The 26,349-nt window shown below is 50.7% G+C and overlaps 1 protein-coding gene across 2 annotated transcripts in view; it reads left to right on the top strand.

Annotated features, from left to right (window-relative positions):
- The first annotated feature begins 1,907 nt into the window (after positions 1–1,907).
- The window catches only part of MRAS (muscle RAS oncogene homolog), a 51,483-nt gene continuing 27,041 nt past the window's right edge, over positions 1,908–26,349 (top strand). The window contains exon 1 of one of the 2 annotated variants that reach the window (XM_036267537.1): positions 1,908–2,304. The gene's annotated coding sequence lies outside the window, so the exon portion shown is untranslated. Of the gene's footprint in view, positions 2,305–2,631; positions 2,710–26,349 lie in introns of those variants that run through there. The other variant, XM_036267536.1, reaches the window with a different exon arrangement.

Here is a 26,349-nt window from a genome sequence, read left to right as displayed (position 1 = left end):
CTGGTTCGATTCCTGGTCAGGGCACATGCCCAGGTTGCGGCCTTGATCCCCAGTAGAGGATGTGCCGGAGGCAGCTGATCGATGTTTCTCTCTTACATCTATGTTTCTGTCTCTCTCTGCTCTCCTCTCTCTCTCTAAAAGATCAATAAAAACATATTTAAAAAATATTTTCTGTGTCTCTGGCAGTTTAGCTGATTGTTGTTTGTCTTTCAATCCCTGGTTCAATCATCACATCTCACAGATAGCCTACCCTGGGCACTCACCCCCTCCCTGCAATGGTTTAGGTACCCTTCCTCTAGGCTCCCACGGCCCCTCTGTGCCTCTCTCTTCCATGCCACTTATGACCCAGCACCTAATACACAGTAGGTGTTCTGGCCGTGTTTACTGAATGAATGAGCTACCAAACCGAGGTCTCACTTTTCTGCTCAGTGGCCCTGTTCTCTAAAGCCCCTATTTGCCAGCCACTGAGCCATGTTTTATTTCAGGGTTCAAAGAGCAGAGGAGGCAGCCCAGAAGGGACAGGCGCCCTTGTTGTAAAACCCCAGCCACAGCCTGCAGGGTTTAACCTCACCATTAGAAAATCTCAGGTGCCTGTGTGTGATTACCAGCTATTTACACACCATTTCTGGAGAGACATATTATTAAAAATTGGGGTATGAAAGTGGTATGAAGGCAAATTTTCGACTCTTGTGACTGTTGTGCAGACATTTCAGCTCAAGCTGAGGGCAACAGTCTGGCCACTGTGCCAGTCAGGGCCCAGAAAAGGATGTCTCTTCACAAAAGAGCCCATGAGGGGCTGACAGACCAAAACCCACAGACCCTTGCCCACCTCCCCCAAGGCCTGTGGTCAATGGAAGGCCTGCCAGTGGAAGAGGCAGATTCCAGGGCAAGACCCAGCCAGTCAAGATGAACATCTGTCACTCAAGCTCCCTCCTCGACCAGTTCTGCTACTTCCTACAAGGTGACATACTCTTGATGGCATCCCATCCACTCCCCCCTGCCATGCGGACTCTTGGGGCCCACAGGGTCTCTGGAGCAATAGATGGAAGTGGGGATGCAGGGGACACAGTAGCTCTTAACAAATGGCTGCATGGCAAATTGGGAGCCCCAGTGTGGCATGAAGGACTCAGGGAAGTAAGGTCCCTTTAGGCCTGAGGTGGAGGGTGAAGCTCTCAAAATGATTAGGAGATGGGTTCCTTGGATGTGTAAAAGTGTTTCTAAGTCATCCTCAAGGTTCACCCACAAAAAGAACATCCTCAAAAATGACACTGATAATCAAAACTACACCAAGATACCACTTCACCTCCACTAAGATGGCCATAATAAAAAATGACAGACAATAACGAGTGTTGGTGAGGATGTGGAGACACTGAAACTTGCATACATTGTTGGTGGGAATGTCAAACAGTGCAGCCACATTGGAAAACAGTTTGGGGAGTCCTCAAATTGTTAAATATAGTATATGATCCACAATTCTATGTCTAAGTATATATCCAAGAGAAATGAAAACGTGTTCACACAAAGACTTGCACATGAATGTTTGTAGCAGCTTTATTCATAATACCCCCAAAGAACAAACAACCTAATTGTCCATCACCTGGTGAGTGAATAAATAAAATGTGGTGTACACATACAACGGAATATTATTCAGTCATGAAAAGGAATGAAGTACTCCTACATGCTGCAACATGTATAAACCTTGAAAACTTTATGCAAAGTCTAAGAAGCTGGTCACGAAAGACCACATGTTGTATGATTGCATTTATAGGAAATGTCCTGAACTGGCAAATCCAGAACGGAGGTTAGTGGTTTCCAGGGGGTGGGGAGAGGCTGGAAGGAGGAGTGACTGCAAGTGGGTACTATTTTTTCAGGGGTGGGGTACGATAATAGTGAGGGTTGCACAAAATGAATTTTGTGATGTGCGAATTTTATTTTTATTTTTTAAAGGGGGGAAAACGACGCCAATGGAGGAGTCATCGGAACTGAAACAATGAAATGGAGCGGAGTGTCGCCTGTCCCCGTCGCACCCATCTGAAGGAACTTTGAGCCCTTGAACGGTGCACCTAGAGGGCCTGGAAAAGCGATCCCGGAGGCAGGATCTAGAAAGACACACGTCCCGGGATTCTATGGGAACGCGGTTAAGGTGGCGATCCGGGATCTCTTAGGACTGGGGAGGCTCAGAAGTTGGCCGGGCCAAGCGGAGATTTAAAGGTTGGAGCGCAGACGCTCTTAAAGGGGCCGGGACGAATTCCCATTCTGCGTCCACCTTAAAGCCAGCGCCGCGGCGCCACGGGTCGGACCCGGGTAAGTGCGCGGGGCCGCGGGGGAGGCAGCGGCGCCGGCCCTGTTCCGCGGCCAGGCTCGCGCGCCCTGCCGGGTCTGGGGAACTCTGCGCGGGTGGCTGGCACTCCGTGGGCCGCTCGCCCTGGCGCCAGGGTGCAGGCGGGGACGGCGGGGTCGCGGCGTGGGGCCCGGCTCCCCCCGCGCCCGGGCAGCGCTCTATTTTTAGCAGGCGCTGTTGCAATATAAGGAATGCGCCGCGCGGCAGGCGCTCTGGGCGCGCTCGGGCTGCGCGGTCGCTTTAAGGAGGCCCCGGGGTGGGGACGGGCCAGAGCGGCCGGCGGGCCGGCGGGCCGGGAGCCGTCAGTCCGACTGGAGCATGAGGGAGGCGACCTGAGGGCCAGTGCCCAGCCGGGTCTGGAGCGTGCGGTGAGTGGTCGGAGCAGCCGGGGACACGAGGGGAGGGGTGGCCCGGCCGCGCGACCCCCAGCCCGGGCTGGCGCTTTGTTCCGGGGCCGGAGGTGTGGCCGCCCCCGGCCCGGCCGCGCTCTCGCAGCCGAATGCGCTCTGGGACTGGCGGCGAGTGCCCTTTGGCCCCCACCGCAGGTCCCCGAATAACGGTGAGCGGTCGAGAAATCGGCCACGACGGAGACTCCAGTGGGGAGGGCCTGCCCACCTCCCAAAGAGCCTCTGTTATGACAGCCGCCCTTGGGTTCCTTGTTTGCCCCGGCGAGAACCCGCGGGGTGGTGGGCGGCGGGGCTGGGTGGGGCGGGGTAGGGGGCGCTTCCTCCCCTTCTAAAATGGCGTTAACGAGCCCTGGGATCCGCGGGTGGAGTTGTCAAATTCAGCTGAGTAACAAAAAGCAGCCTTCTTCATAAACAGCCCTTCCCTGCGTTTGGGGCTGTGGTCACAACTAGGGCCGGGCTCATTCATTGACCAGACCTGGCTGGGGCACCCACCGTGTGTGGGGCACAGTGCCAGCTGCTGCTCCAGGGCAAAGGTAGGAGAGCAAACCGAGGGACAACCCAGCGTGGTCGGTCCTGGGGTCCGGGAAGCTCAGGGTTTCTGGGGGCAGACAGTGTGGAAGGTCAGGGAAGGCCTTCTAGAGGAGGTGATGCCTGGCAGGAGCATGGGCACTGAACACCCAGTTAGACTCTGTGGCTGGAACCGAGGTCTGTGCAGGCTGAGGACAAAGCCAAGTCTGGAAAGGTGGACAAGGGCCACTTTATCATGGCCCTGAGCACAGTACTCTGGGCTTGCCCCTCTTCCCACCATGGGCCCCTGCTTGGGCTAGAACGGTTCTTGCCACTTCAGGACTCAACGCTGCCCTGGACCTGACCTGAGAGGGTGACTGACAAGGCTCGGAATTGTGGCCTCAAAAGAGTAATAACCTTCCCGACAGCAGGAGTAATGAAGAGATCTGACTTGAAAAACCCTGAAGTTCTGCTGAAATAACAGCAGCCAACAGGGCTCATGCGGACCAGACATGGACGTGCTTGCTCCTTCAGAAAGGTTTTATTATCCCCATGTGCAGGTGGTGAACTGGGGCTAAAAGGGTCAATAACGTGCCCAAGATCCTGAGATCATGCTTTAAACCATGCAGCTGTTCAGACCCCTCTTGTGAGGGTTGGGTTGTCCTGGGCTTAAAGGCTCCAGGTGCAGCCTGTGTTATGCTTTTGCTCTATTGACATCCTCTGGTGGGTTGAAGTGGGGGGTGGTGAGCTGTTAGTATTAATAACCGACACGTGTCAGAGGCTTGGTTGTGGACAAAGCACTTTCACTCAGACGGTTCTTAGAGTTTCTCCTGCTCCTCTTCTGAGAGAAGAAACTTGAGCTGGCCAACATTTTGTAAATCTCCTAATTTCCTGTAAATCGCATGTTCCTGCTGACTGGAGTTGAAAATGTTTCAGGCCATGGTTTTCACCCTTGGGTCTGTTCTCACTGCCCAGCGGCCAGTTACCTTCTCTGTCTGTGGTTTATGGTGTAGTTTGTCCTTTCTCTGCCAGGGCAGGAGGCATGGGGCTTTGATGCTCTGGGGTTTTCAAGGCTTTGGGCCCTGCCAGCCTCTTTCTGGGGAGGAGGGGGTGTTGAGTAAACCCTGTGCTCTAGTGGAAACTGCCCCTCCCCCACCCATAGTGGCCTCAACGTTTCCTTATGGAGAAGGGGGGTCAAGGCCCTCTGGTGAGCCCTGATGAGGCAATCAACAGTCTTCCAGAGTTGCCAGCTTTGCTCCTGCATAAGGCAGTTTGTATTTTTCCACTACCCATGTTCTCATCTACATAAGACATTTTTGTTCCAGGTATAACTTTTATTTTGTTATTAGGTATTTCATGCTTTCAGTTATCTGAGCCGCATATAAAGTGACAAGTCAGTTATCCTTGGGTTTGATTCCTGAGCTCGAAGGGTCCTGGAACCAGGGAGAACTGCTGGGCTTGTTGAACAGAGCTACCTTCTGGAGTGACTGGCCCTAACGTTAGTCAGAATCGCATGTTGACCAGCCTGCTAGATTGAGTTCTCAGGGAAATGTGACCTCCATTTTATATTTCACATCTGGTGTAATCCTTGTTCTTCCCATGAAATGCCCCCAAATGGAGTGTGCCTCCCTGCAAGTGATTGAAAACATACCTGCTCGTGAGCATTGTGTCGTCTGTACAAACCATACTCATGTGAACTAAGTGGGAACACATTCTTGTGCAAAGCTGGAATGCTCTCAAGTGTCCACAGGGTGTGCATTGAGTTCCAGAAGCTCGGTACCTGCCAGGCCCTGTACCAGCCAACCTAATGTTGGCTATAAGGTACCTTTGTCTGGGGATGGTGAAAAGGAAGGAGCAGGGGGAGCTCTCTGTGCTCTGGGGCATCCGGCAGGTGCCCATTCTCTAGAGGTTGAGAGGAATTTTGTTGGTGGACTCTGAGGCCTTGCCAGCCCTCATAGTCTTGGGTGATGCCACTGGGCTCTATGGTACTGGATCAGTGGGGATGCTTTTGACTGCAGATAACAAAACCCAAGTAATAGTGGATTAAGCAGACTTCAGATCTCCCAGAGATGCTCTCAGCTCATGTGAGGTCTCTGTAAACAGGGATTGGGATATTAGTAGCACTTCCAGCAAGTTCTTGCATGGAACAGGCAGCCAAGAAGGCTGAGCAGTGGATTTTACTTTCTTGGGTCATAGCCCCTTGAATATGCCATTGAGACGCCCAGAGAAAAGTTGCTCGATGTACAAAGTTGGACATACAATTCAGAGGCTTCGTGGATCTCTGAAAACAAGTCCTGGATTCCAGTTAGATCCCCTGGTCTAAGCCATGTTACTTCACTGCTGTTTACCTGGGACTGTGAAGTAACATGTCGCTCTGCCTTCCCACCAGACCAGCATGCCTTTGTGGTAGAGACAGTGTCAAGAATGAAAATAGGCAGGCCGGTGTGGCTCAGTTGGTTGAGTGTCATCCCTTGCACCAGGAGGTCACCCGTTTGATTCCCAGTCAGTGCATGTGCTGATCGATCCCCAGCAGGGGGCATATGGGAGGCAGCCCTTTGGATGTTTCTCATCACTGATGTTTCTCTCTCTCCCTCTCCCTTCTTCTCTCCGAAATCAATAAAAAATAAAAATTAAGAAAAACAAAAAGAATGAAAATAGAGTGGGATGGTTGTCAATTCTCAGCCTGAGTTGCAGTCTGCAGTCAGCCAGCGGGTCTGTCTTGTGGAACTATGACCAAGAGGGCAATGCTGCTGCCTCCTCATGCTTCAGACAGGCCATGGGTGCCCTCTTTGGTACCTGCATGCATTCCTTGCTGCCCATCTCCAGTCTTCTCGGTAGCATCCCCGCTGCCTGTGATGAGGTAGTCCTGCGTATTCTCAGAGACTCCACCCCCGGCCCTCCTTGGGCTGGCCCCCACCACTGAGCCCCTAGGTCCATTTAACCTGTTAGCATGATCCAAGGCAGCTTTCTGCAGCCATCTCTCTTGTAGGGATCATAAGGTAGCAGTCCTTTAGTATTCATTGTCCTTTAGCATTCTTGGTGGCTTTACTAGGTGGGGCCTGCCGATTGCCAAATGACAAGGTGGGTCATTACTGGTTGCTGAGGTGACATTCTGGATATCAGAGGGGCATATTCTCATCAAGAGAGCCTGGCATCTGTCTGTCTAAATTTACATCTAGGTTGTATTGCTAATGAGGATTTGGAGAGCACCAGGAAGGGATTTGGCTGTGCAGCGTGTAGATTGAAAGAGGGTGGGATGGGGAGCTGGGAACTCTGAGCTCTGCTTCCAGTCCTCGGTGACTATCTATAGGGCCTTAGGCGGGGCCTGTGCTGCAGGGGCCCAGGCACCATCTGTGACTTCTCTGCAGAGCCCTCAGGGTTGTCAAGGGGATTAGATGAAATACACAGATGAGAACATGCTTATAAAAATGAAGAGCATTATCAGCATTCAAGGAACCTTCCGATAACAGAATCCTAGCCCCAGAGGGGCCCCTGGAGCCTGTGTAGACTGGATTCAGACCCAGTACAGCGTATTTCTCACAGTGGTGAGGGCAACGATTTTAGGTGGGACACACACAGCTTCTATTAGTTACATACTTGTTTATACTTATCACATATGCAGACATCCCATCACATCTTTTTTTTTTTTAAATGGGTATTTAGCTCAGACTAAAGCTAAAGAAAGATTTTTAAGTGACCCCTTGAGTAAAGGCTGGGAAACATTCAACAGGGGAGTCCCTCCCAAGCAGTCTGTGAGGCTTCAGCTGGACCCTTCTGGAGATAAGGACCTTGTTGCCCCTCAAGTCAGTCCACTCCTTTTGGGGATTCTCTCATCCTTGCGAAGTTTTTTCCTCTCTCCCCATAAGCTGTCCCCCTGGATCCATGCCTCACGAACCTGTGACAGCCGTGCCCTTCTCCAGCACCAGCGGCTCTCCTCTCAGCGGCTCCTCAAATGGGGTGGTTTAAAGACAGCTCTCTGTGTGTCTGCCTGCCTCTCCTTCCCTCTCTCCCCGATCTTTCCTTCGACAGAGACGTGTGGGCCAGCCTCTACATTCGCCATCTCGAAACCCCACAACTTTGTTGTTAGCTGTTTACAGACGAGGAAACGGGCTCGGGGAAGTTAATCAGGCACCCCCTGTCCTAGCCTGAGAGAAGCAGAGCTGGAAGGAGGCTGCTCAAGGCCTGCCTGGTCCTGAAGCACATGCTCCTTCTGTCACCCTGCACTGTTCCCGGAGCTGGAGGCCCAATAGGACACGTTTCTTCTCTCCTGCTGCTCATGGGACGTGTCCTTGGGTCCAGACCATATAAAAGCAGTGCTGCTGTGGAGCAGAGGCCTCAGAGGAGAGGGGACGGAGCAGCCCTTGCACAGGGACCTTAGGAGGAGCAGAAGCCACAGAGGTGCAGAAGCGGCTGGTTGGCAAAGAGGCAGAGAGAGAGCCTAGATGACGGTGGTTTTCTCTGACTCTCACTAATCTTTTATTTTAATCCTCACCCGAGGATACGGTTTTATTGATGAGAGAGAGAGAGAGAAAAACATCGATATGAGAGAGAAACATTGATCAGTTGCCTCCCTCACATGCCCCAACTATGGATGGTACCCACAACCCAGGTACATGCCCTGACTAGGAATCAAACCCACAACCTTTTGGTGTATGGGATGATGTTCCAACCAACTGAACCAGCCAGCCAGCCAGCCAACCAGGGGTGTCACTAATCTTATAGTCAGCCACAAACCCCTAAATCATTTGTTCTTGGTGTATTTTGAAATGTAAAAAATAAAAAGGGAAAAATATAAGGGATAATATAACAAACACCATTTACCTATTACCCACTTGATCCTTTTCATGATAGTGCAGGACTTAAAACATATCCCTCCTCTGTAGTGTGGGCCAGTCCCCAGCCTGTGGTGGGCTTTCAGAGCCTTGCGCCTGGGTTTCCAGGTATTGGCTTTTTTAGCTCATGTCCTCTGCTAATTTGATGAAAATGCCACCCGATTGTCCATCGAGGGTGTTGCTGTCCTTTTGCTGCCTCTGACCACACTAGGCAGGAACCACAGGGGAGTAGGATGAGTATGCATTTTTTTTGTTTTAAACCTTTTTCAAAACCGTTGATTCACCCTCAGAAAACACCTGTCTCAACCCTTGTAGCTCAGGCCAGACTGCAGAGCATAATTTAGTCGCAGCTGGCCAAAGTGAACTGTCATTTGATTGGTGGATGTATATATTTGGAAAAGAGAGAAAATAACCATGATTTTCTTTTTATAATTAGATGACAACGATTTGTTGAGTAGCTCATCTTAAATGATCTTTAACAAAATGCATTTTCTATTTTAAAGTATAGAACTACAAGGAAGGAAGACTGCAGTCCAACATAGAATTTTTCCAATCCCTAACTTCACCTTTGCATTCTTACTTCCCTAAGCTTTCCCAGAAAGAAGGGTCCCAGGTACCTGGCCCCTGGTCCTGAGAGAGAGGGGCAGCTCTGCAGCTGCAGAGGGTGGAAGCTCTCCATGGCAACAGGAGACATTTCTCACCCAGCTGTTCACAGCCTTCCCTTCTCCACCCAACTGCCTCAGGAGCTGGGGCCTGATGCCATCCCGCCTGCGTGGAGCTTGGACTTGAGTTAGAACAGTTAGCAGAGCAGTGCTTTTTAAAGCTGGCCAGAGCCCTGGCCGGTTTGGCTCAGCGGTTAGAGTGTTGACCTGCGGTCCGGAGAGACCCAGGTTCGGTTCCCGCTAAGGGCACGTACTTCGGTTGCAGTTTGTCCCCGGCCCTGGTTGGTCATGCGGGTGGCAGCCACTCGATGTGTCCCTTCACGTCGATGTTTCTCACTCTCTCTCCCTTCCTCTCTCTCCCTCCCACTCTATCTGTACAAAAAATGGAAAAATATCCTCGGGTGAGGATTAAAAAAAAAAAAAAAAAAAAAAGCTGGGCAGAAAAGATTCAAACACTTCTGGAAAACCCTTATACACTCAGGCAGATCCCATTTTCAGGGAGTCACACGCCACTGGGGGCAAAGATTTGAACTAATTTCATAATAGAATACTGGGGACCTGAGGTGGCCCCACAGTTCTCTTTATTAAGTGGTGAGAATGAGTTGAAATGTTTTCTGTCCCTGCGTTGCCAACAAAGAACAGCGCTGCCTGTGTCCTTCTCCCTCACTCTGATGGAGATGCTGCAGAGCCAATGAGGGCTGGGAGCCCGAAGACCTCAGGAGAACCTGCTTTATTGGAGTTTGTCTCCCCATAGACGTGATCAGAGACTGTTCCAGGGAAGACAGTTGAACATATTATAAAACCAATTCTATTTGATTATACAGAAATACACATACATGTTATATTTACAGACCCACTTTTTTCCCCTCCAAATCTTGATGGTTTGGGTTATTTCTTAAACTCCTTCCCTTATTTCTAACCATCTCTCCTTTGGCTCCAGACTTAACATCTCTCATTTAGATTTCTGCAATAGCATTGCGTCTGTTTCTCTATCTCTAATTTTAACAACGTTTTACTGATTTTAGAGGGAGAGGAAGGGGGAGAGAGAGAGAAACATCAATTTGTTGTTCCTCTTATCCATGTATTCATTGGCTGATTCCTATATGTGCCCTGACCAGGGATCAAACCCAAAACCTTGGTGCATTGGGACAATGCTCCAACCAACTGAGCTACCCGGCCAGGGCTCTCTATTTCTAATTTTGCCCCCTTTAAATCCATCCTAAAGTTAACCAAACGAACTATCTCAAAATCAAATTTGAGCATTTACTCCCTTGCTTATAGATTAGTCCTACCAGACAGTAAAATGCACTACAAAGCTAGAGGAATTCAAGTTGTGTTGCTGTGCCATAGGACAAACAGGTCAGTGACAAAGAAGAGTGCCTCCCACAAAGTCTGCCCCCTCCCCCACCAAATCCTTTTATTTGAAATGGGACTGCAGTCTTACTTTTCCAAGAAAAGTTCTGGTTTTAATAGAATCTGCTATGCCCTGGCTGGTTTGGCTCAGAGGTTAGAGCATTGGCTCGTGGACCAGAGAGTCACGGGTTCGATTCTGGCCAAGGGCATTACCTCAGTTGCAGTTTGTCACTGGCCCTGCAGGGTTGTGCAGGAGGCAACCAATCAATGTGTCCCTCTCACATCGATGTTTCTCTCTCTCTATCTCTCTCCCCCCCCCCACCCCCACTCTATCTGAAGATATTTGAGAAAATATCCTCAGGTGAGGATTAAAAAAAGAATCTGCTGTACACACTGCGTGAGGCTGCCCCTAGTGTACCAGGTGCTCAGATAGAAGTGAAAGTATCTGTAGGCATGTGGAGGGTGCTGAAGGTGTGGTGGGCTGGGGTTGGGGAGGTCCGCCCACCCATTGCCTCCCCAAAGTATTATATAATCATGTCAAAAGCAAAATTAATTTTAGTTCAGTTTAGGATTTTTTTTTTCTTTTTATCCTTTAGAATTTCAACACATCATCTTGGAAATCCCCCCTTTTAGATAACCCACCAGTCATCCCTTTATGTTTTCATGCCGAGGAAACGCGGTCCCGAGGAAGACACAGAGGCAAACCCATCTTTCTTGGCGAGTGCCTTCTCTCACAAGTAGGCCCCGCAGCCCAAAATAGCCTCTGCCATGTTCTCCTGTCAATGCCGGCTTTATTGGAACCGGGGATGATGGAAAAGGGTGGAGCCGCTGTCCCAAAGCCTTGGGGCATCTATGAGAAAAAAAAAACCACTTCTATGAGATCTGTCTTCTCAGCCATCCCTCCACGCCCACATTCCTCAGGTTCGGATTCCTTGGGCCCAGAGCTGGGAAGGTCTTGTGCCCCTCACACCCAAGCCCTTCTTTTCCTGCTAAGGAAACCAGGCCCCGGGTGCCCTGGTGGCACTCCCAGGAGCTAAGGGCACCTGGCATCTGAACCTTCCCGTCCGCCCCCATTCCCTGACCCAGACCCCACCCTCCCGAAGTGGACATGGTCTGAGTCCACTTCTCTGGGACTGGGTGGGTGTTTCCTGCATGTTTGAGATTTTACGGAGGAAATCAAAATAAAGAAACAAAGCCTTTGTTTTACTTCTGGACTCAAACTGGGGTCGGCTAGAGGGATGGAAAGGGGGAGCGGGAGCAGGTCACTTGGCACTTCAACAAAATAACCATTCTAATAAAGCATTTCACAGGGACTTTTTCTGTTTAGGGCTGGTGTGAGTGAGGAGACAAGCAGGGCGGAGGGCCGGGAGGGCCTCTCTGTGCGGAGGTTGGGCCCAGGCAGGGTCTCTGGCAGGGGTCTGGGCCCACCAGCAGGGCTGCGGAGTTGGCACCAGGGGGGCCTCAGGGAACTCTCAGTCCTCCCTTCCTTCCGCAGAAGACCCACAGGACAGTGGGCAGGGACATGGCATGGGTTGCCATTTCTGCCCTCCCTGTTGTCTGTGTGACCTTGGGCGCATCCCCCACTGCTGGGAGCCTCCTTTGCCACGTTTCTAACAGGCCAGTGCTGCTGTAACGCAGATGGCCCAGCCACCCGTCCCTGTCTTTGCTCTAGTCGAGTTGTATGGGGCCAGGCCCCATCCCACATATGTGGAACTGGGGAGGTGCTCCCACCAATATTTCTTCACTCTTCCTAAAGGATTTCTCCTTGCATATGTTCTCTGGGTATATCATTTTTTAAAAAAGTTACCCAAGCATTGACAAAATCTGCAGTATTTCTAGGGGTTTCGGGGTGGAGACTGTGCCCGCTGGCCGTCTGGCTTCTGGCAGGGTCAGCTGCCACACTGCCGCGTTCGGTAGTCGGCTTCCCTGTTTCCTAAGCCCCGTAAGCCAGTAGCTGTTGCATGTAACAGGCTTTCACCAAAGGCTCACAGGAAAGGGGGTTGCCCATTGCTCAAAACAGGGCAGAAGTTAAAACTCTTCAGACATCCTCTCTTAGCCTGCCCACCCCCTTGGAGAATTTCTCTCTGGCTGCCTGTCTCCTCGAGCCTACTTTACTGCCATTTTCCAGGGGCCAATTTTCCTGGACAGTATCCCCAGAACTTCTGAAAACTCCAAATTTCCATTGTTTTTGATTGCAGAGCAATAATGACAAGCTGTTCTAGACTAGGCTGTGGCCTGTTCTTTTACCTCTGAAAAGAGCCATTCAAGGACTTATCCAAACAAGAGTTAGGCACCCCAGGCAACACCTTTACCTGCAGTAGGACCCAGCAGGAGGTGGGATCAGTGCTATGCCCAGCCCTGGCCAGATCAAACTCTTAAGTCAGGCCTGCTTTCCCAATGGCCGGAGCAAACCCAAGTGTTCATTTTTTCCCCCTTTCTGTTAGAACATTTTGCAGAGTAGCTGTGAGGATTGGAGCTAGTGTAGCACAACTATTTATTGAGCACCTTCTTTGTGCCAGGTGTGTGCTAGGGACCAGAGATACCGTGGAGAATACAACAAGGGACAGGACCTGACCTCCTTGAGCTGACAGCCTAGTGGGGATGACACATGACATCATACACAGTTAAGCAATTGAGTACCAGCAAACAAAGTGTTTTGTAAGAGTATAACAGTAATCTCACCTAGTTGGCTGTGGGTGAGGGTGGTTAGGGAAATACCTGTAAAGTGTTTAGCACGTGGTCAAGACTTAAACAGGAGTTTTAATGATCAACCCTGGCCACAGGGCTCAGCCTGATTCCACCTCCAGATGGTTGCTGTTACCATCCACCAACAATAGTTTTGTACAGCGAGGCTTATAATTTTTCCAAGTGACACAGCTAATACATGTGGCACAACCAGGATTCAAAACCAGGCTTTTCGGACTTATTTCCTTGCTCCTAACATTTGCTCTGCCTCCTGCTTTACCACCCAAGGATCATTCCCAGCAGATCATTCCCACAGCTTTTCCCTTTATCTGCACCCCTGAAACATGCCAGCATGGACTGTGGGCTGAGATTATTCCTCTAGCCATCAGCAATAAAATGGGCTTTCTTGTTGAAGCCTGGGGCAGGGGGGTGGGAGTGGGGGGATGGCCAGCAGTAATTCAGTCCAGCTGGGTGGCTGAGTGATTCAAAGGGCACACCTGTCTCCCCTCCCCCTTCTCCTGAGTGCTTTGGGACATCCTATGCAGCCCTGAGCACCCTCTGGCCAGTTTGGTGGAGGTGGGGGTCTTTGACAAGAGTTCCTACAACATACTAAAGTAGATAATAATAGCAAACACTGTGTGTGCCAGGTACTTCTAAGTACTTGCGTATACAACCCTGTGAAGTAGACACTGTTATTAACAGGTGAGGAAACAGGCACAAACAGGTTGAGCAGTGTGCCTATGGTTGCACACCTAGCAGAGGGGCAAATGCTTTGATTCACAACCTTTCATAAAAGTATAGTGTGTAAGCCCTGGCCGGGTTGCTCAGTGGGTTGGAGCGTCATCCCATACACCAGAAGGTTGCTGGTTCGATTCTTGGTCAGGGCACATACCTAGGTTTTGGGTTTGATCTCCAGGGAGCCAAGGGTGGGAGGGGGTGGTGCATCCTGGTTGGGGTGAGTCTTCCCGCTCTGTCATTGGTCCCCTCTCTGCCCCTCTCTGTCATCCAGTCTGGCCAGGGCAGGAGAAATGCAGCCCCTGTTTAGAACCTGGTGGGGAGATGTGAAACGTGACCTCCTGCCCTCCCAGCTGAATGGGCTCACAGCCTGGGGTTTGGAAGGGTCCCTGAGAAGTCATCCCACCCCGCCTTCAGCCTGGTTGAACCCTCCAGAGCCAGGCAGCCCAACCCTCCCCCTGGAGGCCTGCTTCACAGCCTCTGCAGGGGAAAATCCCACACCGCCCCAGGCTGCTCATTGCCATGCCCCACTCGTTTTCAGGAAGTTCCCCTCTGGTTTTGCTCCTGCTGTGCCCTCTAAGTCTTACTGCTCTTTTAAAATGGAGATTGATAGGCTGCCCCCACCTCATGATAGAGCCAAGACTCCGTTTCTTCTCATTTTGGGTCAAACATAAAAATTGTCACATTTTTCATTAATGCTGTTTAACAATTTGAATATAAATGATGGAAACAAATCAAAGCAACAGTCATTTTTTTTATGTGCCTGTCTGCCCTCCACCTCCCTGGGTTCTGACACACCCCAGGAGTGGGCTGTGCCTGTTCCCTAAGGACTGCTGGACCGGAAAGTCTCCCTCAGGCTGAGTAACCCTGCTGCAGCTGGTCCCCAGTGTCCTTTCTACTTCCTCTAATCTCACACCTCTCTGGGTCCAGAGCCAGGCCTGGCCCAGGGAGTGCAGAGTGGTCTGCCTTGGGGTGGCCGGCACTGGTGTATGCATGCCTGGGGGGGAGGGGGGGGGCAGAAGGTGCCCTTGTGGGCCAGGGCCACCCAGGGCCGTGATCTGTTTGCCTTATATAATGTGTCAAACTTTTTAATTGGTAGCCAACATGGAAAAAATCAGTCTCACATAGAAATTTATATTTCTGGCTACTCTTTAAAAATGTAGACTGTCTGGCAACACTTGCAGAGACGCTCCCATTGCAGCAGTTAACTGGTGCGCGGCATTGGTCTCCTGTTAGCGCAGACCTGCCTTTCCCAGCACCTGTGCCTGCCCTCCTCTCATTTATCGACCTGGCCTCTGCCAACACATGATTTCAGGACGTCCATTTCTTTCCTGAGTCCCCCTTTCTGCTGCTGCAGGGGAAAGCAATTGAGACGATGGTCAGCCAGGACTTGGGGGGCTGGAGTTTAGCCACAGCCATCCCTAACAAGCAATGTCCACGTGACAGGGAAGGACTGCTGATACCCAGGGTGCCTGCCCTGGCATTCAGGCCTGCCCTCTGCTCTCTGTTGCCACCTATGTTCTTCTCCCAGGCCCCTTACCAAGGGGGGCTGGTGTGAGGCCATGGAGTCCATGAGACCAGAGCTCTGGGCTGGGGCAACCTGTGAAGTTGTGTTCTGGTTAGCTCCACACAGCCCTACTCGGGAGAAAGATAGCAGGAAAGGATTTGCCTTAATGCCATCAGGAGACTCACGGTGGGGTGGGGTGTCCTCAGCCCAGAAGGCAGAGATGATCAGGGAGCTGGGCCCTGGGAGTTGCCAGTGGCTCAGTGTTTGGGAAGGGGCTTCTTGTTATCACCCACTCCCCTTGCTGGGTTGGTGCCCGTGTGTGTCTAGTGGGACTCCTCACGTGGCATCTCCCTTAGGAGGACTGCCACCCCACTCCTCTGGGCTCTGCGTGGCCCATGGGCATAGCACCCTCACCACCTCTACCCTGCTCTCCACCCAAGCCAGACTCCCATGGAGTTCCCAGTGTCAACCTTGCATATTGGAAATGCAGACAGCTGACCCATGGAGCGTCTCTGTGCAGAAAACTGTGCCAGGGCCCTAGGGGGACCCGGAGATAAAGAAGATGAGGTCTAGCCCTCTGCCCCCTGGCCCCATGTAGCAGGGGACATGTTAAACACTGCCCTGCTCCTAGAGCTGAGGGGAGAAGAAGAGGGGCACACTCCCAGAAGAGGCAGAAGCTTTGTGGTCACTTGCAGATGGAGATGTGTGGTTGTGCACAAGCCACAGAACTTCTGTGACCTCACCACTCAGTGAGGTAGCTGCGAGCAGTCTAGTGGAATAATGGCTGCAGAGCACTCTGGCTGCCACCTGCCACCTGGGTGGCACTCCAGAGATGCAGGTGGGGTGGCTGGATGGGAGGAGGCCTGGAGAGGTGGGAGAGGACCCAGGAAGGAAGGATCACTTGGGGGCTGGGTTGAAGATGGGCTTCCTGGGGAAGCAGGAAGGCTGCCCCTTACAGAGGGCGTGCTTGCGCAGACAGAGAGCATTTGTGGGCAGGCATTGTGGTGCCCTGCCAGGGGCTGGAGCCCTGATAGACCAGGTGCCACCCCATCCTCGAGGAATCAACAGGAGCAGAGGCTGTATAAGGGGCAGAAGTGCCCACGTGCGGTGACAGCAGGGAGAGCTCCAGGCACTCATGGGGGTGGTTCCAGGAGAAGCAGTGTGCCAGGGGCTGCTTGCGGGGCCATGACGCTGGAGTGGTGGGAGGGCAGTGCTAGTGGGGGGCCCAGGCAGAGGGCAGAGCCAAGTCCCTGAGGTGGGCATCCGCATGCAGCAGAGTTGCTAGGCCTTGGCCTCAGATTTGAGTAAAGGGATGTTTGAGCTGCTGGGGGAGGAAGAGGAAGAGAATGCCAGGCATAAAAGGTGGGAACAGGGGTCTGGAGGCTGGGGTCTGTGGGGACCACTGGCCGAGCCCAGTATATGAAGGGTTGAGCCTGAGCGGCCCAAAGAGGTCCAATGAGGACACAAGGGTCTCATAGGAGTCCTCCCCTGGGTGTGGGCTGAGGGGGGCAGCTAACTCTGAACTGGGAGGGGGTAGGACAGCAGGCTTCCAGGCTTTGGGGAGTCCAAGGGCCATCAGTTGGGTACTGGAATCCCAGAGGATACTGAAGCTGGCCCTCCCTGACGGGGTGAATGACCTTACCAATGGGCATGCAGATTTCTGTCTAAGACTGAGAAGTTCTCCTTAACTATGGGTGAGACTGCCCCAGCCCTAGGAAAATATTAATAGGCCCCCAGGACTGAGAATAAACATTTAAACATAAAATCACTTCCTCCTCTCTGTCCTTAGCTGCCACTCAAGGAAGCTGTGCGCCAGGCTCTAACAGAGGGGAGGAGATGAGCTCTGCCCCTCACCCCTGGATTGAGTTCATTCCCACCCTCCTTGTCAGTGGTTGGGCATGGGGACACAGTGAGGGGCTGGGTGGGACCTCTGAGACCATGAGGGCCAAGCGGCAGCACCCCCATGACCCAGGGATGCCAGTGGGGCACGTTCTGAAGGGTTGTTTGAACCAGGGCCCTTGTTGGCCCCTCGGTTCTGAGAGTGTCAGATCCACCAGGTACCTTGGACTAGCTGGGTGGTGACTGGGGTAGAGTTTTAATTTTTAGTTGCCAGATCTGAGTGCCAAATCTCAGTTTCTCTTGCCCTTTACCAAGCTGTGCCCTTGGGCAGATGCCTGTACCTGTCTCCCTGCTGGCAAAATGGGGACATTAAATGCCTCCGCGTGCATTCCTGCCTTCAGGCCTTTGTGGCTGTGCTGCGCTGTCTGTGTGCCCGTCCTGCACCCACCTGACCATCTGCTCTCCTCGCCTCTGGACTTCTGGAACACTTCGAGTTTGTGCCATACCAGTTACCCAGTCTCCGCTGGTCTTTTCTCACCGGTCAACCTCACTGTGGTCATCAGAGCTGTGGACTCCTTGGATTGGCAGCTGTCCAGCAAGCTGACAGGGCGCTCCTGTGGGCCAGTGTGAAGGGCAGGGCTTCCCTGGCACAAGGGGCCTCTGTGCTGTCCCCTGCCTCGCCCTGCAGCCCGGCCCTGGTCCCTGCATTATTCAGTGCTCTGGAGCAGCCAGTGTGCCAGGCACTGTGCTTGGTGCTAGGGATGCAACCACATGGATTCCTAGTTGTTTAGGAGCCTCCCTCCCACTCCCCTTACAACCCCCAACACCTGGTGCCTCCTGGATTTTCCATGCTTTATACCTTTGCAACTTCTGGTTCTCACCTAGGATGGACTTGTCTCTTTTTCGTATGTGTTTTTTGTTTTTTATCCTCACCTGAGGACAGTTTTTCCATTTTTTGTTCAGATAGAGTGGGAGGGAGAGAGAGGAAGAGAGAGAGAGAAAGAAACATCGACGTGAAAGAGACACATCGAGTGGCTGCTACCCACACAACCCAACCAGGGCCCGGGACAAACATGCCCTTAGCGGGAACTGAACCTGGGTCTCTCCAGACCACAGGCCGACGCTCTAACTGCTGAGCCAAACTGGCCAGGGCTCGTATGTGGGGGGTTTTTTTTTTTTTTTTTTTTTTAATTGATTTTGATTTTTTAGGGAGAGAGAGATAGAAACATCAATGTGAGGGAGAAACATTCATAGGCTGCCTCCAGCACATCCGCCCACTGGGGATCAAGCCTGGAACCCGGGCATGTGCCCTGACGGGGAATCAAACCAGGACTTCTTAGTCCATGGGAGGATGCTCAGTCCACTGAGCCACACTGGGAAGAACACTTGTCTCTCTTAGTCACCTGAGATAATACCTACGTGGCCTCCAAGATGCCATTGTGGCTTGCCTCTACCAGGAAGCCTTCTGCAGTGCCCCAGGCTGGGTGAGAGGCCCCTCACACCTCCTGTGCTCCCACACAACACCCCTGTGTCCTGTGACCCTCTGTCGGTATCCCCCTCCACCACACACACCCTGAGCCTCAAGGCCGGGGGCCTGTGCCCCTACAGCCTGGTGCTCCCAGCACCCAGGACCAGGCAGCATTTACTAGATGCTGAGTCTTCTGCAGTCTGAGCACGTGTGTATCGGCAGAAGGGTGGCCCACACGGGTGGCTTGTCCAATCTACGCCTCCTGAATCGTAAAACTGGGCCTTTTCTGGTGTCACATGTCCTGTTAGTTTTCTCTGTCTATGGAGGCATCCAGAGAGGGGCTAGGTTTGACAGTGGAGAGCACTTCTGGATTTGAAGACCAGAGAGAAACCACATATAATGCTGAGTTCCCAGTATGTTGGGTCTTCCGTAGTCTATTCAGTGAAGAAGCATCTCCTGAATACTTGGGGAAATGTCTTGGAGGAAATCTCATCTACCCTTTAGTTGGCAGGAATTTGGGGGCTTGCTATCCTATGGCATTGCTATAGGGACAGTGGCAGACTGAGCCCTGATGCTGCCTTCCAAGGCGGGCCGGGGGAGTGGAGCCCAGGCTGCAGAGGCATGAGGGCATACCCCGGAGGGTGTGGAGGGGCTGAGTTGAGCTGTCACCTCTGGAACCTGCCCGTTAGCAGGCACGAACTCAGCAAGGACTCTGGAGAGGGAGAAGGGCCTCCTAAAGGAAGGGGAATTTGGGATAGATTTGGAAGGATGCCAATGATGGTAACAACTTTATGTCTATTGAGCCCTCACTATGGGCCAGCTGCTGGGCCAGGCAAATAATTGTGTAGCCTTCCATGACCACCATGAGGCAGATGCTGCCACTGTCCCATTTTTACAGAGAGGCAACCGATTTACAGAGGTCAATAACTTGCTTAAGGTTGCAGGCTGTCTGCGTCCATAGCTCAAGCTCCTTGGTAAGGGGTTCCAGGTGAGGGGCCAGCCCCAAGCTGGGGAGGGAGCATCCTGTGTGTCAGACCACAAGGAGATAGGCTGGGGCTGGGCAGGGACCAGCACAGTGGAGAGGTTCCCAAACACAGTCGCTGGAAAATGAGGGTGCAAAGCCACCTGGTGCTCCCACCATGCGGGCAGCTGCCTGATACCCCCCTAGCTTCCTCCCTGGCAGTACCATGCCCGTGTTCTGTTTGTAGACTTTATCCCGGTAAGGATGAGGGGTGTGTCTGTTTTCAGTGACTGGAATGGGTGCTGACCTCCTCAGCGAGCTGGCCTTGGAGGCCTCCCTGACTGAGACGCCACCTCCCTGGCTCACTGCTGACCTCTTCCCGGCACTCCTGGATCCGCTGCCTGGACTGACCCCGCACCCACCCACCCTCTGCCAGCTTTGAGAGAATCCTAGCTTGGCGGGCTGGCCACGGGCTCTCAGATCCGGGCATTGCCTGGGCGACCTTAGAAAAGTTATTTTACCCCTTTGTGTCTCAGTTTCTTCAACTGTAAAGTGGAGATCATCAGAGTTACACATCATAGGGTTGTTGTGAGAATTAAATGAGTGCATCTGGTAAAATCTTCCAGCAGCATCAAGCACATCGCTGACATTAAGTGTTTGTCATGTTTTTAACATGATCACTATTATAATTCTTAAGCCAGGTGGTTTCTGCGCACCTGCTCCGGGGCTCAGCTCCAGGCCCTGTCCAGGAGGCACTTTCACACTAGCGATGAGACCTGAGCGTTAACAACAGTGATACGAGGAAGCACGAGATACTTGGAGGTTGTGAGGAAGCACAAGGGCGTTGTGCCCACATCTGGCTGACTTCGAGCATTGGCTTTTGCCTGGATCTCTGGACTCCTGTTGGTTATTTCTGCCAGCAGTCCAGGTGTGATCCTGGCAGAGGAGTTTGGATTTGATGGGGCAGAAAAGCAGGGGCTGATGTATTAACAGAAGACTGTACTGGGTAATACAATCTCTTGATCAGCAGAAGACCTGGTTATGCTCAGGGTGGTGCAGCTGTTGTGCTGGGCTTGGGTTAGCCAAGGTGTGCGGCAGAGGGCTGGAGCTCAGGCTTGAGGCGGGGAGAGTGAAGCTCACGGGCTATCTCCAGAGATAACCAGGCAGGCTACCCCTGAAGGTCCTGAGCTCTTCCCATGGAACAGGATGGCCACTAGGCGGGATGTTTTGAAGGGGACCGGAGTAGTGGGTTAGATCTGGGATAGCACACAGGTTTCTCTCTGGACCAATCACCTGGGTCTGGCTGCCAAAGGTGCTGCATGATAAGGGTTTGAAGACTGATCAGGAAAGAGAATTGGGATTGATTAGTGATGTCTGCCAAGGGCAGCACCCTTATCACATACTTATCACATACTTACCATCTAGATCTAATGACGTTTAAGGTCCTTTACAGCATGAAATATCACACATGGTTGGGTGGGTGGTTAAGTCTTAATGAAGTGAGCTGAACACACCGCCCGCTCCCTGATAGGAGTGAGTGGCACAGTGACAGCGCAGGGCCTGGCTTAGCAAAGGTGACAGCACGGGCTGCAGCCGAGTCTCTCGAAGGGAGAGTGAAGCCCTAAGAGATGCCAAGACCCTGGCAGGGCCACACACCAGTTAGGCTGCAAATCAGCAGCCCCGGGGAAGCTGCCCATTTCTGGGAATTGTGCGGAGGGGAAGGGCAGCTCTTGGAATTCCGAGCCATTTCCTCCACAGGGGTTGGGTCACTCTCCCCACTGTGTCCTCATCCCCCTGAGCTGGGCACACCCAGATATCAGAGAAGTGAGATTAGCTTCCCAGGGCTGATTCAGCTCGATGTGAATAGAAGTCCTTCACTCGCCCAAGAGCTCCATTATTTACCGAGACAACTTACAGTTCAACTGATGGAGTTCGGGAGAATCTTTAAAATAGTATAGAAATAGAGAAGCAAAAGTGGTAAAAACTAAACCTTCAATAAAGTTGGCAGCATCCTTGGGAGAGGCTCTGAGCTGGCCACTGCCCCAGCTCTGAGAGTCTCTGGTCCTCTAGTCAGGGCCAGGGAAGCAGCCACAGGGATGAACCCCATGAGTTAGTGAGTTACAGTAACAGTCAAGAGAAAGTCCTCTGATGCTGCAAAACTAACTGCCAGAATAAGTCAAGGCGGTGTGGGGTGGTTCCAAGCATGCCCTCTGGTGTCCAACCAAGCCACCACGGATATCCACTAAGTGGTGGCGGTGTTACTGCTCTGTCACCTCTCCCGGCACCATTTGTTACAGCCAGGACACTGCTTAGGAAGTGGCGGTGGCTGGGGAGATGAAGTGCATGAGACCAGGAAGCCCATGGACCCCTTGACAATGTCTGCAGCTGATGCCATTTCTTTCACGTGCCCACTTAGAAAAATGGGTGGTATCTTGGGGTATTTCTTTGGGAAATAAGCTCTGTAGAAGCTGTAGAAACTGGAAACCTGGGGAGAAGGGGGCAGATTTGATGATATAAACACTGAGGACTGCCACGGGAGGGGGTGCCGCTGGGAGCCCGCTGCTGTCCTAGGCATCATGTCTGATATCGTACTGGGCCCCCTGACAGCCCTATGTGCTCTTAGGGCTGTGGACGGGGCAGGTGAGTGGTCCAGATCACCCGCATGCATCAGACTGGAGGGAGACCAGGGCCCAACTACTTCTATCAGTGTACATAAGCTGGGGAGCCCTCTAGATTTTGTGTTTTTTGTGTTTTTGTTTTTATAACAGGGACCATACACATTCTTGAGTATCTTGTTCTCCTGTTTTATAAACGGGGAAACTGAGTCTCCTAGAAAGTAAGAAAGTTGCTTTAGGTCACAGAAGGGGGTTATATCAGAGACATGAGTGAACTCAAGCTGCCTGGCTGCAGAGTTGAAAGCTGTTACTGACTCCCGCTAGTCTGTTCCCCCTAAGAACTGAGGGGCGCTTCGCACAAGGCTGCTCCCAGGCGTTTGGGGCCCCAACCCCTCCCCCAAATACACTTGGAAATTGCTGGTTGAAAAAGTTATCCTGGGGTTATCAGTCTCCCAGACCCACCTCCCAGGGGTGTGAGTCTGCCCATCAGAAGGACAGGCATCACCCCCTGCTTCTTGGCCCAACGGAGAACTGGTGGGTAGAAGGCTGCCTTGGGGTGGTCTGGAGTCACTGAACAGACCCGAGCCTTCCATGTGTCGGGCCCTGCCTGGCCCTGTGAGAGGCAAGGGAATGAGGAGACATGGCTCTTGTCCTCATGGAGCTTCCAAGCTGCCCGGGGAGGTGAATCTGCTATTCAGGAAACAACTTCAAATTATGCAAGATGGTGCTGGCCAGGGGGAGAGAAAGCAGCAAAGGACAGACAGCAGCCCCTTAAGCTTATTTCTTGGCTTAAAGATGCTTTCATATACACGACGTGATCAGGATTGTTGAAGCAGTGATGTCGCCTTTTAGAAAGAAGTTTCCAGTAGAAGTGAGGGTTTGGGTTCCCCATGGGCTGGGATGGGCTCTCTAGTGGTGGTTGCCATGGGAGCCAGCGCTCATCTGCCAAGTGGCTGCTGTTCCAAAAGTTGGTTTCTGAGCGGAGGGGGCTGCCTGGAACCTCAGAGCCTTTTCCCATGGAAACAGTGTTCTAAATGATGGGTGACGTTCCCACACAGGCCTGTTTAATCTGACTGCAATGGAGCCGAGATGGCAGCAGGGCTTTCTAATGAGGGAGGCACAGGAGGCTGAAAATGGGAGCCTCAGAGCAGAGGAACCATGGGAAAGTGCCCCCCCGCCCCCGACACACACACACACACACAACAAGGCTAGAGAACAGATTTGAGCTCTCTGAGCTGGACACATTTCATACATTTTATGCTTAGGGCAATTATGCAAAATATGATTCCCTAACCAACCCCATCTCACAGATAAGAAACTGAGGCTGTGAACAGTAACATGCCCAAGATCATTCTACTGGTCAGTAGGAGAGAATCCAGCACAGGAATCCGGTGAGGAAACTTTAAGGAGAACCTCAGGTCCACCTTATGTCACCCTCCCACCTCAAAGGGGCTAACTGTAACCCCCAAATGGTGAAGAACCAACATTCTATTTATTCTTTTATTCCATAGGTAGTGGTTTAGTAATAAAAGTCAAGTAAGAAATTTTATTGACCCTGGCCGGTTTGGCTCAGCAGTTGGAGTGTCAGCCCACATACCAAAGAGTTGTGGGTTCGATTCTGGTCAAGAGCATATACCTTGATTTGCAGTTTGCTCCCCAGCCCTGGTTGGGATTGTGCAGGAGGCAACCAATTGATGTGTCTCTCTCACATCAATGTTTCTCTCTCTCTTTCTCTCTCCCCTTCTCTATCTGAAGATAAATGGAAAAATATCCTCGAAAATTTATTGAGTTATAAACATTTATTGAGTTACAAACATTCATGTATTTAAGCAAATACATGCTTGAGATGGTACAAATATAATTTAGTTACTTGTATATAAATCTATGAACTGTCACCTGCTTCACAATTTGCCATTAGCAAATTATTTTAATAAATTCAATTCATACAGATTTGTCTAAACTCCTTTAATTCTGTGTCCTAAGTATGTCATTTTAAGCATTTCCGACATTGAACAAAGTGAAATTCAATATGTTTAACGACACTACAATTTTTTTGAACAAAAATATAGGATAGTGATGGTAAATTAATTATCCTGTCTAAATTTTCTAAACTTATAGTAAAAAGTCTATATTATCAGCATTTTAATAATTAGGAAGATAAATGAAAACATGCTACTACAGGCAGACCTGAGAGAGACTGTGGTTTGGTATTTATTAATAAAGTGAGCGTCACAATAAAGCTAGTTGTAATATATTTGCTGGGGGAGAGTCTTGCCTTCAATTTGTAAAAAAATCACAACATCTGTGGAATGCAATAAAACAAGGTATGCCTGTCCCCGGCTGAGTGGTTCAGGTGGTTAGAGCATCGTCCAGATATGCCAACGCTTCGGGTTTGATCCTCGATCAGGGTACATATAAGAAGCAACCAATGAATGCATAAATAAGTGGATAACAAATGGATGTTTCTTGCTCTCTCTCCATTCCCCTCACTTCTAAAATCAACAAATATAAAAAAAAAACTAAAACAAAACAAGGTGTCTGTAGTAAACTGTTTTTATATGAAGCAGAACACAAGTCTTTGAACATTTTAACATCCTAATGTTAAAGCTATGACTCATTTATTGTGCATATTGTACCTTAGACTCTATTCTAATTTTAAAATTGTCTTAATAATTTTTTATTTTTCAATTACAGTTGACATACCATATTTTACTAGTTTCAGGTATATACCCCAGTGATTAGACATTATGTAACTTACTAAGTAAGCATCCCAATAAAGCTCATACCCACCTAACACCATGCATAGTTTTTAGAATATTATTGACTATATTCCTCATGCTGCACTTTACACCCCCATGACTATTCTGTAACAACCAATTTGAACCTAAGTGCTTCACCTTTTTCACCCTTCCCCCCAACTCTCCTCCCATCTGGCAACTATCAAAATGTTCTCTACATCTGTGAGTCTGTTTCTGTTCTGCTTATTCATTTATTTTGGTGGTTTTTTTTAGATTCAATTGTTGATATGTATTTATTTCCATTTTATTGTTCATATTTTTAATCTTTCTTTTTCTCCTTAAAGAAGACCCTTCAACATTCCATGTAATACTGCTTGGTGGTGATGAACTTTCTTCCTTCCTTCCTTCCCCTCCCTCCCTCCCTCCCTCCCTCCCTCCCTCCCTCCCTTCTTTCCTTTTCTTTATTGATTTTGGAGAAAGAAAGAAGAGGGAGAGAGAGAGATAGAAACATTGATGAGAGAGAACACTGATTGGCCGTGTCCTGCATGCCCCCCACTGGGAATTTGGCCCACAACCTGGGCATGTGTCCTGACCAGGAATCGAACCAGCAACCTCTTGGTATATGGATTGATGCTCATCCACTGAGCCACACCAGCCAGGCAATGAACTCCTTTAGCTTTTTCTTGTCTGGGAAGCTTTTTATATGTCCTTCAATTCTAAATGATAATTATGCTGGGTAAAATAATCTTGGTTGTAGGGCTTTGCTTTTCATCACTGAATATTTCTTGCCACTCCCTCTGGACTGCAAAGTTTCTGTTGAGAGATCAGCTGACAGTCTTATGAGAGCTCACTTATAGGTATCTAACTGCTTTTCTCTTGCTGCTTTGAAGATTCTCTCTTTGTCTTTAACCTTTTGCATTTTGATTATGATGTGTCTTGGTGTGGGCCTCTTTGGGTTCATCTTGTTTGGGACTCTCTGTGCTTCCTGGACTTATATGTTTATTTCCTTCACCAAGTTAGGGTAGTTTTCTGTCTTTATTTTTTTCAAATAGGTTTTCAATTTCTTGCTCTCTCTCTTCTCCTTCTGGCACATCTGTGATATGAATGTTTGCACGCTTGAAGTTGTCCCAGAGGCTCCTTACACTATCTTAATTTCTTTCTTTTTGCTGTTCTGATTGGGTGTTTTTTGCTTCCCTATGTCACTGATTTGATTCTTGACTTTATCTATTTTGCTGTTGATTGCCTGTTGCTGGCTTAGTGCGGATGGGGGTCTTAGAAAAGGAGCAGTGGCCTCTGCCAGCACTTTTGTCTACCATAAAGCTGAACCCCCCAACTCTTGCCCTGACACCAGACAATTCAGTTCTTCCCCGTGTATCCCTAGTTCCTTTCAAGCTGCTGCCCTAGCGCTGGAGCTCAGAGGGAGTGAATCTGAGTAAGTCCGAGTGCTGGCCTTTGAAGAGGAACTCCTGGGACTCCAGAATCCCTCTGTCTCACTCAGCCACAAACCCTGGTGGTTTTACAGCCAGAAATTATGGGGACTTCTCTTCCTGGCACTGGAACCCTGGGATGCGGGTCTGGTATTGGGTTGAAACCCCTCACTCCCCAAGTGGAAACTCTGGAGATGCAATATCCCTCCTGATTTTAAACCACCACACCTATGTGTGGGGCCAGCACATTCCACATCTTCACCCCCTCCTGC

This window comes from Molossus molossus, unplaced genomic scaffold (assembly GCF_014108415.1).
Source record: "Molossus molossus isolate mMolMol1 unplaced genomic scaffold, mMolMol1.p scaffold_m16_p_18, whole genome shotgun sequence".
In the NCBI taxonomy this organism is placed as follows: domain Eukaryota; kingdom Metazoa; phylum Chordata; class Mammalia; order Chiroptera; family Molossidae; genus Molossus; species Molossus molossus.
Note: the sequence above shows the minus strand (reverse complement) of the source record. Positions and strands in the feature narration are given on the sequence as shown.